The sequence below is a fragment of the Gymnogyps californianus genome, chromosome 3, assembly GCF_018139145.2.
Source record: "Gymnogyps californianus isolate 813 chromosome 3, ASM1813914v2, whole genome shotgun sequence".
Taxonomy (NCBI): Eukaryota; Metazoa; Chordata; class Aves; order Accipitriformes; family Cathartidae; genus Gymnogyps; species Gymnogyps californianus.
Genome location: NC_059473.1, coordinates 28,538,883 through 28,553,155, shown reverse-complemented (window position 1 = coordinate 28,553,155; position 14,273 = coordinate 28,538,883). Strand labels below are relative to the sequence as shown.

General features: G+C 40.9%; 1 long non-coding RNA gene across 1 annotated transcript in view; it reads left to right on the top strand.

The window, feature by feature from the left end:
- Positions 1-14,273, top strand: part of LOC127014901 (uncharacterized) — an 88,821-nt gene that overhangs the window by 49,481 nt on the left and 25,067 nt on the right. The window contains exon 2 of the long non-coding RNA XR_007766238.1: positions 5,245-5,420. This is a non-coding gene — a long non-coding RNA (uncharacterized LOC127014901). The remainder of the gene's footprint in view (positions 1-5,244; positions 5,421-14,273) is intronic.

Here is a 14,273-nt window from a genome sequence, read left to right as displayed (position 1 = left end):
GGGCCAAGTGATCTTTCCGTTTGGGGAACTCAACCTTTTAACATGTTTTTAACTTGGGGACCAGAATGAGTCAGAAAATATTTCTTAGCTGTGTAATTTGCTAAATAGTCCTTGTCACTGGGATTTTCTAATGTTGTTCACTTTTGAATGTAATCTTGCTGGCAGAGGCTATTCTATTCCAGGAATAAATTACTCTCAAAGGACAGTGACTGTTAATGTTTCCACCATTACCTTCATATGGTGGAGGATAGAAGCTATGTTTTCACCATAAAATGGAGGATTTATTTTTGGTTTTTTTTCTCACATAAGAATAATGATCTTGAGATAACTAGCCCACTGTAAAACCAAAGCAAAACAGAAAATCACTCCGTTCCCTCTGCCAAAAAAAATCCCCTTCTATTCTTCCCCTCCTCCCCAGCAGTGTGATGACAGTTTATACGTCTGACTGTCATTATGCATACTGAGATAAAAATAAGCCATACTTCTTCTCTGTTACTTATCTCAACCTAAAATCCTATTTTGACACAACAAAAGATATATTTTGCTATTATTACTCCCTTCACTTAAGGGAGCGCCTCTGGTCGTGCAGGGTGTGGGTGGGTGTTTTAGTGACTATATAAAGGGACATACTCAATACAGCAGCATACAATTTTTGAGCAGCTATGGGATTGCCAACTATTTCATAGGCTAGTCTGATTGCCCATTAGTGTTTCCATCATTGAAGATCCCTGGCAGGCTGAATTCAACTGCAGTGATGTCAAAGCCCAGAATGACTCAATAAGGCAGAAACAGAACGTGGATGCTAACTGCTTTAGAAAGTACTGCATGAAAATAGATGGCACCAGATGTTAATAGGAAGATGTAAGGAAATCCAAATGGGTAACTGCATGCGGAGCCTACCTGAATGATATGCTCAGAGTACAAAGTGAGACTGGTGGGACTCCGTTTGGCTTTGGAGTTAATGGACTGCTTGAAGCAGGCGTGTGTGTGTGATTAGCTTTGCATGCAGAAGTAAATCTGAGTGAGAGGAAGGATGTTTAGATGGGAAATTGAGTTCACAGTCAAGCTTTATTGGTCATGTGTAACCACTGTGCCTCAATTTCCCACCTACAACATGGAACTAAGAGTGCCCCCCATCCCTCAGGTGTATTGTGAAGGTGAGAACAGATTTTACTCTGATAGGGACTGTTAGAACAAGATTAAACCTTTTTTAGATTATTATTATTTTACACAGTGTATTATCCTCAGCCTTCACTTGTGCTCGTGCAATCTGCATTGTTGTTGCATTTGCCTCTGAAGTTTCATTTAAAATGTCTTCACAATTCAAAATGAACCTGTCAAATTTTTCCCCGTTTCACCTAGTTTTGATGTGAAACTGCACATTTCTCATGGCTCTTTAGATCACAAAACTCTGCTTGAGGCTGGGCCCCAGTTGACTGAATAGTTATGCAAACATTAGCAAATTTTCCCTTGAGCTAAGTTTCATGTTTGCAATGAAACCTGGACTCAGGCAAATTTTGTGTGGTTTTCATTGCAAACATGTAGGCAATGCAAGAAAGCTGTGCATTTTCCTGTCTGCCCTCTGGAATGGTCTAATTTTTCATTTTTCTCAAGTCTCCCATGTTAATGCCATAGCAGAGTTGTTGTTAATGTGCAGTTTAATATCTCCATGTTAGCCATTAGGTAGAGCATTTGCTGTAATTTTGCAAGGCATTTTTAGTACTTTTGGGCAATTAGAGTTCAACTGATGGTTTGCATATTAAGATTTTAGCCAACGCATGAAAAAGTCTCCTTTTTCTTCTTGGCATAGTCTGAAAACCCAAATGTACTTTTGTTTGTTTGTTTACAAGCATGTGTCATTTGAAACAGAAGGCCAGCCGATTAGTGTGAATGTCTAGTCCCCTTCTGCCAGATTTTATATTTGGGCTGGAGTGGCGGATGGCTGTTGTTTTTGTAGACTGGCAAGAAGTGTAATTACACAGAGCCCTTCCACCCCCTTACGGCACACTTGGAGTGTTTAGTGTCGCGCTTTTCAGCCTACGGAAATCTGCCCTCAGTGCAGGAACCCTGCCAGCTCCGAGCAGTGCTAGTCGAACTTCTGTCACCAGCAATAATTATCAAGAGTTCTACCTAAAATTCCCCCGTTGTACAATGTAAATAGTATGCAAGGTCTAGGTTGTTCTTCATGCTTGTTGTTTTTTTTTTTAATAGGGAAATTATTTTTGTTTTCCGCTCCATTTCAGTTCCTTTTTCAGCCAGTTAAGAAAAGTTAATTGCTTATGCTTATTAACAGCCTATGGGAAATCTTGCACCTTTCCCCCCTCTTCCCTCCTTCCATAAGCACAAAAAGGAGGACTTGTAAGCTAGTGCATGAGTCGGTAATCTTGATTTATTGAGCTGAGATACCTTTGCCTGTATGTGATTAGAGGCAAATTAGGAATTCTTGTTGGTGTTAGTTTGCAATCCCAGATGACATATCTTTGAACAGAAAACAGAGCAGAAAAGTTTGCAGCAGTCCTGAAGCTGCAGAAGCTGCGGCTGTTCTTGCCCCATGCTCTGCCAAAGGCTCTCCCACTTCAACAGGGTTTGAAGAAAGCAGTGTGTGCCCTTAGTGACTTCCAGGCATTGTCTGATCTGTTAGCTTAAATTTCCAGTGGAAGTGGTGCATTTACAGTGAAACACAGGTGTTTGCAATGAAGCAGGTGAGGTGCAGACAGTTTTCTTTTACAGGTCCTGCTGCGGTAAGGGAGTAACCTTGTGCAGAGGGAAGTGCTGGGAGGCTGAGGTTTCTTTCTGGCCCTTGTAAAATACTTAACTGAAATTACTGGTGAAGTACTAGTTATCTAGCAGGACAGTTAATAGTGCATTAGTCTCTGAATTATTTTATCCCTTGCTAGCTAAGGATATGTCATAGAAACACAAGAGCTGTGATTCTCCACATCTGGCTCTTTGCATCCTAGTACCCAAGGGGCAATGCATATCCAGTGCTTTCCAGCAAGAAAAACTCTTTATGAGCAACTGTTCATTGCACAGTGTAGTATAGAGAGTATAAATTAGACTGACTATTGAAGGGAATGAGTTTGTGCCCTGAAGCATAGTATTTAGAGACTTATTTAGATACAAAATTGTCCTATTCTTTTTATTTATAATGTACATAATATTACTAATGCTTAAATGCATTAAAGAGTTCTCGTTCAGTCAAGCATGTGCACAGTAACCCTCAGTGAGGATTTTTTTGGCTGTTTGGACTGGGAGCCAAACAAAGCTCACAGGACAAGGTCCTTTACAAACTTATGGATATTATTCTTGTTTTCCAATGCATAACAACCAACTACTCTTGTTTTGCTAGTATTATTTAGTGACCTCATCCCTCTTCTTCCCTTGTCCTCACAGCTAAATGACCTTTCTCTGTCCCGAGTCTTTCACATGAATATGGTTTGTCTTTGAGATGAACGTCCATCTGATGAAAGAGAAACAGAAGGCATCACAGTGATAAAGTTGCAGGTTTGAAGTTACTTTTGAGCATGTAACAAATGCATAAAAGCATACAAATACATACATTTATGCTTATTACAGCTTGATATGGATACATGATTTTGTACACTAGCTTCTGCCCAAACATTTTATGCTGTACACTGGTTCATCAAACACCAACAGCCCCCTTCTCCCCGCTCCCCGTATGTTTATGCAAGTGTTTAGGTGAATTAAGTGGCATGCAGTGTTAAGATAAAGGGTAGATGTAAGAAAATTCCGTAAAATATTAATGGAAAAGCTTGTTTATTGGTAGTCATGGAGAAAAGCACAGCAGGCCACAGTATGCTAGCTAAATACATGTAGAGCATGTATGTACTTGGGCTGTAGCTGTTTAATGAGAACCTGATTATGCCTTTTTATGCATCAGCCCTCCAGCTTGGCCATGCAGGCATAGGAGGAACTGTAACGTGAGCGGATGTCACTGCGAGCACATTGTCTCTTAAACTTTCCTTCAAGTATAGAACCTTGTTCTCTTTGAAAGGTTGCAGTTAGCGACAGCTAGTAATATTGAGAAAACAGGGCTCTGGCATTTTTCAACTTTGCTTGGTTTGTTTGCTGTTCAGCTAATATTGGCATCTTTTTGCATGTTTTTTGTTGGTTTGGTTTATTTTTTTAGCAGGTCTTCCCCTCATTCCCTTTCTTTGTCTCAGAACTCTGAACCCTGTTCCTGCTGCCTCACCTCCAAAACTCACACCTTCACCATTTTTATTGGAATGGAAAAATCAGAAGTGACACACAACAAGTCTGTATGATTGTTGTACCGCACCTGGATTGTCTGCATACCATGGCACTGTTCACTACTCTGCAACAGGGAAAGAAGCAGCCTTTTATTGCTATCACTTTACTCATGTTTTCATGAAGAAGCTAGAGATCTAATAGTATGAGATAAAGTTCCTCTGTTAGAGTACATAAAGCTTTCCTGCTTTTATTCATACTAGCTTTGCAATTTGCTGTGAGTTCTTAAAAAGACTTGTAATTTTGAAATTTTTATGTAGTCCCACACTTGTGTACACAGACTTGAGCTGAAGTTCATATACCTCCACTGAATGACACAAGCTGCAGACAATTGCTGTCTGCAATCTTTCTCCTGTAGGTTCTTTCTCTAGCTGCTCAAATACCACGGGAACTTCAGCTCCGAATAGTTTGTTAATGTTTAATGGAGTTCAAAGATCTCTGGTGCAAAGATGTTTGTTCACAGTGTACAGTTTTGTTTCTATCAGAATTACAGATGAAAGAGGTTCTAACGCTTGCAGGATATTTAATGTTTCAGATTAGCATTACTAGCTCAGTTTACTTCGGGCTCATCAGATCACTTGCTTTCTATGAATCTCTCTTCCTGCCTCCTTACACCCACCCATTGGTTCCTATGGTTTTTTATCTAACTTTTTTTTTCTTTTCATCTACATACATTTTTGCTATTTCTTTGCTGCTTAAATCAGAATTTCCCCTGATTTAACATAGTAAACAAAACCAAGGACAACATGGAAAACATTTGAAAAGATTAATGCCAGCTGCAATCATGTCAGCAGTGCAGTTTATATTTAGAGGGGAAGCGTGCTGGAGAGGAGGTGAAGAGTTCAGAGTGGGATTCAACCTGAGTGCTTGGATCTGAGTGAGGAAGGACTGACTGCTGCTAGGATTGAGCTGGCCTTCCCAGCTCATGTACATGGTGCTGCTTTCAGTCTCTTAACAGAGCTTTTCCCTCTGCAGCCTTAGAAAATCTGTTTGGAAGGAGAAAGATGCACCAACACCCACCCTTTTGCTAAGAAGCCACAAGTTCAGACAAAAGGAGCTTTCGATGCTTGCTATTCTTGCAAGTTATCCAGCATAAACCTGACTCTTAATTCTGTATCCTACTCAGTGGACCACAAGTCTCCGTACTTACCGTGAGTTTTACTGTCTTGATACTTACATGTCCCCTTTTAATGCGTGTTCATCGCTTACCCCAAAATTCATGTCTTTATTTCTATAGTTCTCTTGTCATGGAGGGAACTATTTGTGGATCCCCATGTTACAGATGAGGCGTTGACGCTAACAGAGTGATCACAAAACAAAATTCTGGCGGAGCAAGCCTCTGTTGAGTTTTGATAGAAACATAGCTGAAATTTGACCCTTTAACAGATTTTGAACCCGACTATCATATCAGTAGGCTTTGTTACACTATTTCCTCTACTTCTTGCTGATCATTTCAGGGGAAAAAAAAAAGATCCAAGGCTTTTTTCAAACTCTACCCTATGTCTGCTTCTTGCACAACAAGTACAAAAAGAAAGTTTTTTAAACACAGTTAAATGCACACAGTCAAGCATTTATTAAAAGCTCTTGTTTAATATCTTTTTAAAATAAGAAATTTAATGAGATGTGTTGGTGAGGGAATGTTCTTTCCTCAGTATTGTTTGCACTAATATATTGTTGAAAGGGAAGATTAGAGGTTCCAGTTAGTGTAAAACTGGAAACCCTGAAATAATAGTTTTGTAATATTATGAGTCAGAAAGATAAGAAAATCATAGCTGCCTGTCTGTTAGCACTGCAGCTAGTCCAGCATCTGGAAACCGGAAAAGAAAGCCATTACCTCAAACTATGCCATTTATTAGCTGAAGGAAGTGAAAACTTTCAAAGAATGACCTGGAAGCAGCATAACTAAGCATTTTTTTATTATTTTAATTTTGCATTCGGGGAGACAGGGATGAGGAGGTCTTATGCCTTAATATATGAGGAAAATAGCTGTCTTAATCACATCAGTACGGTTTAATGGCAAAAGACTTTATAACCACAGCAATATCCATTACCTCTTAAATAAGACTTTTTAAATTTCTGAAAAGAGTAAATCTAAGTGGTAGCGTATATATCACTGTCAGCCAGAAGAAATAGCCCTTCCTGAAGTTTCCTAGTGTTCCCTCTCTGCACCCCCGCACTGCCCCCTGCAAAGGCATCCTGCAGTGAAGGGGTTAAGAATGTACAAGGGTGAGTCTCGTAGCTGAATTTATCTTGGTAACCCAAGATCTTCATGAATGTGGAACACTGTTACTACCGCAGCTATTCTTGTATTGGCTTCCCCACCAAGTCCTAACATGCTTTCGTCCATGCATGCTTCTTGAGTTTCACTCCAGGGGGAAGTTTGGGGGAGATCTGGTGACAAACAGGCCTCAATCCCTTGCATGCTTACTGAATCAAGTTGTTTATATTTTCCACACATCCTGCGTTTGTTAAGCTGGAACTTTTATTTCTTTGTACTTTACTATACTCTTGTGTACTAATTAAGATTGCAAATTATTTAAGAGTTTCCACTGGAAAGCAGAAAACAAGTGTGAGCCTTGAATTTTTTTAATTTTTATAATCTAGCATTTAAACAAGCAGGTAGACAAAGGAAAACTGTTGCTTGTGCTCACAAGAGTACAGTGGATTGATGCATTTAGACATGGACTCCTTGCAGACGGCAGGTATAGATCTGCGTTATTGGAGGATCATGATGGAAGGCTGAGCTTTTTCCCCAGATATGGCAGTTCCTGGCCATCCTGGTGATCTTTCAAGGGGCAATGAATACTTCTATGAAGACAGCAATTCCTGATCTTTATCACGTGAAAAAATATTAATTTATTCTGTTTACTGTGGATACTGGCTCATACCAAAACCTGATTCAGAAGGTGCTGTGGACTTGGGAGTAGTTTAAATTGCATTTCTGAAAACTATCTATCTCCCTGTCCTGTTCGTTTTCCTGCCAAAATCTTCCTATATATTGGGCTAAATCCTAGATCCAGATATGTCCACCAATATACTGTTAAACTTTTGTATCAGGCCGGTTTAGCATGGTGTATAGCTCTGCCTTCTCATGGTGCTAGGAGATATGTGTTTTAATATCACTCTTAAAGTGAATATTACATATGGGAATGTTGCATCGCATTTGTTTACCCGAGTATTGTATTCAAATGCAACTCAGCTAATGTCTAGAAGCATAGTGTTTATGAGGCAAGCAAAGTACTTTGCATATGCTCAGGCTGTTTTTCAGCACTTTACTTCTTCCAAGCCCTGAAGTTCAGGAAGCAGCCAAACTGGAACAATCTGTATTGGAACAATAAGATGAAAGGTTGGGTTTGTAGATTAGCCTGATACTTATCATTTGTGGGGTTGGGATTGTAACAGTGCTGTTGCTACTCTGATATCTGAAGCAGAATTTTGATAAATCACTTGAAATCTCCTCTTGTAAGGGAAATTCAAGCTAGACTTTAATTAGATGAAACTCCTTTTATCCAGAATGAGAACATCCCTAGAATAAGATTGTTATGCTGCATTTTCTCTTAAGTCTCAGAAATTTATTAGCTTCAGTAAAGGGCTTTGTTAAGGAGAACAATCTTTGGGACTGGCTGGATGAGGGGAACAATGGAAGTAGGTACCATTGTCCTTGGTCTCTCTCCTAAAAAATGTGTGTGCACAAGTGTGTGTCTGTGGATCATCTTGATTCTTTTGAGGGATATTTCTTTTTATACTTCTTGTCAAGCATTCAGTTGTACAGTGATAATTGGTCTCCATCTTCTCTGTGCAAACCACTACATGTGTATCTGTAGACATGAATAAATACTTAGGAGAAACATTTTTGTTTATGCCTAAATAAAGAACTTGTAGCTAAATTATCTTTTAATTTAGCTGGAGGATTTTGAGTTAATCTGAAAAAGATATGAGTGTCAATATTTTCAAACTAAACTTTAATACCTAAAAAGAAGTGCTGAAATTCAGAGATGTTGAATATCCATTTTTGAAAATGGATAACGGAAATTTTCTAGCTCTGGAAAAGCAAACAATAATTCTGAGTCTAGGCTTCCAAATTTGAAAATAATGGTAGATACTTCCTCATCTCTAAAACTGGTTATCTATTCAGAAGGAAAGTTGTAAACTTGCATATGCTCTCATTCTGAGAAGTGCTTTGAGATCAGTGGGTATGAAGTGCTGGAGAGCTGTAGAATAGACTTGTTCCAAATGAGCAGAACATTTTTTTTTTGAGCAGGAGACAGTATTTTTAACCTGCTCCCTCAAAGCTGAAATGATGTTTGCTCAACTGTTAACATGTTTGTGGCGAAAGATACAAATAGCACAAAAAGGAAAAGCAAGTGCCTTGATGAGCTTGGTAGTAAACACATCTAACAATGTTACTATAATGAGGACACTTCCTTTTTTGGGAAAAAAAAATTTCTATTCAGCGCAACATCAGCAGAAGTTCCTTTCCTTCCCAATTCTGTGCGAGAAGAAACTTCACAGTTTACAAGGCTGTGGTCTTTTCAGTAAGCTGATACAAGCAATGCTGACTACATGCCTTGCCCAGCAGTATGTGGTCAAGTGTGTATTAATAAAGAAGAAAACTCTTAGTGGTTTGGCCCAAATTCTTTTGGCTCTATAGGCACTCCTGTGTTGCATGTGGGACCGGGAATTGAAATACTCTGAAATCCTACTACAGCTGAGTGCAGTTTTAGACTACTACGAAAGGCGTGAGAGGAAGCTCTCACTCTGCAGACAGACATCTCTACTGATTTCTCAGCAACTTGACATTGCTTGAGATCTCTTGTCAATAATAGTGTCCTTCTCAGGGTAAAATATGGCAGATTGGTTTGAAAAAAGTCCAGCAAAGGACAGCAGGAGGGGAGGAATGCCTAAACTCCAGTGCATTTCTCAAGGGCAATCTGGGAGAATGCCACTGATTTCCCTCTTCTGCATCTACTGTAAGTTTCTCCCATTTGAGAGCTCTTTGGTGGGATGTCTTGGCTCTGATTTGACTGCTTTCTCAGCTGGGATGGTTTGCCGAGGTGCCAAGTTCATGGATGATAATAAGGGTCTCAGTGGTATAAATATCAACTGATAATATCAACAAGAGTGAAAATTACATAAAAATGATTCCACCTTCTGTTCCCCAGGAGCAAAAGACTAGGGTAAAGGATATGTCACACCTGAGGTTTGTTCTTTTTCTTTTAATTTAAAAATGAAGTATAATGAAGGCAAGATTCCTTATTCAGTATGATCCTAGTGGTTAATGAATGGAAGTGAAAGCTCTCAAAGAACCTTTAGCTTTTTATCTTTGCTGAATCTGTTAGCCATGGAGGTCATAAGAAGGGGTTGCTCACGCTTCAGTGTCCTTGTTTATCTGGATGGGCTTAACTCATGCTAAGGTCGTAGGGTCTGAGTGCAAAATTGTGGTGAGCTTGAGTGGAGTTATTGAAAGACATGCCCACCAAGGGACACCTCTGAGGGGCTGGGCTCACCTCAGTGAGCAGGCGTGGAGGTTTCAGTGCCTCATCCCCTTTGAAATGAAAATGCTCTCGAGAGTCCTGCCCTGTGGCTTGATTTTCCCAGGTTGCAGACACCTAACAGCTGCCCTTGTGGAGTTGTAAAAATCTGCTTTAAATATGAGTCTTCACCACTCTGGAAAGGCACTTTCCTGCCTTGCCTGGAAAAGGACAGTGGCTTCCCTGTTCTGGAGACCATTAGCAGCTTTGTCCTCCATCATCATGTATTTAAGTACTGGAGTGAATGTGAAGCATGGGCTGTTAGGAACAGGAAATCAAAGGATGGACTGAAGTGGTGAATGGGAGTGAAGCATGGGGACAGAAAGCTGCACTGGGAGGATGGTACACGGGCTGTTAAAGTCACTGTTGTGAACTTAGGCAGGACTAAGGCTTATTGGTGTATAAGTCACTGGGACAACTAGCACACATTTAGTACATTGAGTTGGGTTAAGTCAGTTGTGGAATCCTCGTTGCTGTATGGGATTTTCAAAGCCCTTTGTAATGTAAGGGGAGAAAAATGAACTTGTGTATTAAGTAAATTTGAGAATATATGCTATGGTACCTCATACTTTCTTCAGACTCTGCATCTACAGGGGGTGCTTTTCAGTAAGCTCATGCCACCCACCCTCCAAAGTGCCAACTCCTTTAGAAAATTCACTGTATTAAAAAAACAAAACCAAAAAACAACAGTCCGTCCCCCCCCAAACAGAGCGCTCTTTAAAACATGAAAGCTGTTTTGAAAAAGCTGACTACTGATCAGTTTTCTCAAAAGCTTAGTAACTAAAAAGAATGTATCTGATTCATCTCAGCACTACAGACACAGGACCCACAGAGCCTGAGCCTAAGAGCAGTTGGAACAGATCTTCAGGTACTGTGAATCAAAGTGGCTCTCCTGACACAAATGTAGTAGTGCCAACCTGTGCCATCTTAGGATTTGTGTAAAAGCAGGTCCCTTTAATAGAAAGCCAAAATCATGTTCTAATACAGTAACTGCCTTTTGAACCTCAGCTAATTTTTGTGATTTTCCCCTTTGTTAGCTGTTTTGACCTCTTATATGAACTTGGGTAATGGTGCTTGGGGGGGGGGGGGAATCTTTGAAAAGAGGAAAGTAAACCAAAACCATCTATTTTGAAATGATATGAAACAGCTGACTTAGTATTGCCAAATTCTTGTTTTAGAGCTGATGAACAATTTGTCTGTCCCTAATTCCGTCTTTTTTTCTTTCTTTCAAAATGTTCTTTTACTATTGCAGCTTGTGAGATCATGTAAATTCCTATTAGCCTGTCCTTTTCCGAACTGTTACACTATGCTGTTCCTTCAAGAGATGCTGTTTAGACACTGACACAGGACTCCTCTACGTATGTACCCCTCTGCTCTTCTCCCCTAGCCTCCCAGAAGGTTCTTTTTACTCTCTTCTGACCCTTTTGCTATTGCAAAGGAGCAGAATCGCATCCCAGCTGGCCAGTTAAGACCTCCTCAGGTGTAAAGTGGTGGAGTAACTACTACAATCTCTCTCTCTCTCTCTCTTCCCAGCCAAGGAAGCAGGAGGGTCTGGGTTGGAAATGTTTCAGAGCCAACAGCAGTTATATAGTGCTCCGCTGGCTTTCAGCTGATGTACGGTTCTGGAGTGAGTGTGGCTAGATGATATTTGCTAAAATAGCCCCTGCAGCTGAAGATGCACAAGTCCTTTCATAGCAGCAGCTGAAATGGCTGAAGACCATACCCTGCCCCAATTGCAGTGACTAACCCCTACTGAAGGCTACAAACTTCTCTGTGCTGCCAGTTGTGCTTCTCTTGATACAGTTCCCGATTACCAACTTCAGTCAAAATGAGCTGGGTTGGCACAGACCAACATTTAAATTGCTTAAATTATCTGGGCTTTTCAATGAAACAGGCTAGGGATGACCAGCGAAGCAGCTCATCCAACAGACCTGAGGAGGCAATAACCCTTGGTAGAAGGGCAGTGATGAGTAACTGGCGCTGGGTTAGAGCCTGTAGCCTCCTCAGATGGCACTGCTGCAACTGGAAGAGGGTGGCTATGGACAGCCCAGGCTGTCCAGCTTCTGCCAGTGAGCTGGGGGCCTGTGTTCACTGCTGGATCCTTGCCTTTGCTCCCTGTGTAAGTCTAAGAGGGGATGCTGGATAATCATCTCTCTGCTCAGCACGTTTACCAGGCTACACAAAATGCAGTGGTCCTTTCTCTCCCCTCAGAATAAACTAATCTTGTGGCACACCCTTAATGCACTGCTGGCAACACCAAAACAGTGTGTGACAACTTTTGCCACACTGCTGTGTGGGGCAAGGTAGAACTACAGATACCCTGGACCAAATGTCCTCTTTCATGCTGTTCCTAGGATCTCAGCCCTTTGCATTGCTGCTTGGCTTCCCAGAGAGAAGAGAAAATATTTTTTTCTCTCTTATTCCTCCTTGCCACCTATTTTGGAAGGTGCTATAAAAGCCCTCTCCTTCATCAGCCTCCGTTCCCTCTCAAGAATCAAACAGCACTTAAAGCTTCCTCTCTTCTCTGAAGTCTTAAAATCTTTTCCTTTCGTCAGCTGATAGTTAACCCTTCTTCTCACTAGTGAGCAGTTACTTCAGCAGTATCCTCCTAGAAACCTAAGGGACTGTATCTAACTCTTCTCTGGCAATACCAAAAGAATTTACAGTTTGAGCCTATTAAAATGCTTACATCACCTGTTTTTGTGTTTTTCAGAGAACTACTGAAACGATAAAAATAATCTGGGAGCTCTAATTTGCCATTCACTATTTGACATTTGCATTTCTGTTTCTGTCATAAACCCTGGCCAACCAGGCTTTAATCACATTCATGTTTGATTGCTACACCTCACAGATCCAGTAGCTGTCACACAGATGTTAATGGGCGATTTTCTGCAGCAGGCCTTAGCACAGGCAGAGGAAAATCAGAATTTGGCCTGTTGATTCCTTCTGTTGGTAACAGCTTCCTGGGTTTCTCGTCAAAACTTCTAGCCTCATTTTCCATTTATTTAAATGGAATCGCTAAGCTTTGCAAACATTTTGACTAAAGTTGGTTACACTGATAGTTTTTCTGGCATGATTTTTCTACAGACTAATCTGTGCTCACTTGCTTGGGCTAGCATGATCCCTCGGGAGTGTTTTGCAGGTTGGGATCGGTGGATGTGCATTGTACTCGCCCAGGTCAGCTCCCCTGCCCTGGAATGCTTCTCCCCTGCAGCCAGTCTGAACAAGACCCCAGCTCCTGTGGGGAACAGAAGTGTGAGCAGGGCTGCTGCTGTGAGGTCCCCTTGACAGGAAGAATCCTCTTCACCCATAGTTGGTCCCTCTGCAGTCCATGGAGAGCACACAGGACTGAGCAAAAGTCTTTGATCTTGCTTGTTTCTTAATCAAAAATAGCAACAAGCAAACCATGGTTGGACTGTCAGAATTTTGGCTTCAGTCTTGTTGCTTGAAACTTCAAGTAAGACACCCTCATTTCAAGTGAAATTAATTAAAATGTTATCGCGCCCATGGCATTGAGATTTTTTAAGTCTACAAATAAAATTGGAAGGGTCTCTCTACCCCGTATGCCGGAAGGAATCACGGGATTCTCTCCAGGGCAACCTGAAGCCTGAACTTCTCTAGGTAGTGTGTGGGACACAATAGCTAGACATAGCCCCCTAACTATAGCACATTGCAGAATGTGCTTAGAAGTCAATAGCAGTATTTTGAGACCTTTTCAGGCTTTTTCAGAAAATGTACCTTGTTAACTAGACATTTTTTTAAGAAAGTTTTACTAGTGTCACTACTACACATAACTTCGCGTTCAGGACTTGGAGCAAAAACCAGGATGCAAAAGGAAGTAAGTACACTGATGGTATCCCTTAAGATAAAATAGCAGATGTATTGTGCAGATCAGCTCCAAGACGGGTAAACGTGTGTCCAAGGTCACTGCTTCACCCTTGGCTAGCTGAGGTCCTTAAGGGAATTTTGGTTTTGCCAGAGTGTATTTAGAGTCTCTGCGAGTTGCACATCATTTCCCAGGTGCCTCTTGTTTTCTAAAGTCCAGCTTGAGGCTCCATGTTCCAAATTGCCTCTTTCATAATCAGCTTTGGCAGACTGTGCTGCAGAAGTATTCTCTGTTTTCGTGGACCCTCCACACAGAAAAAAACCAGCTTGCGTTCCTGAAAAGAGACTGCAGATGAGAAGAGTACTGCTTCAAGTATAGACGTGCATTATCAAGTCTTGACAAATTTCTACTGATTTCTGTTTAGATGATAAATGCATCTCTAAAAGGACAATAAAAGGAATAAATGTCACATTTTTAGAAGGGAATTGGCTGTTGCATAATTTCAGCTTGTCTTGATTATGGGTGAGAAGAATCTCACTATAGTTTCAGAAACTGCCTTGAAGCATTGCAATATTTTTTTTTCCTCTGTCTCTTCCTATCTTTCTGAATAAGCTGCTTCCTGCCACCCCAGAATGGTCAGTGCCACC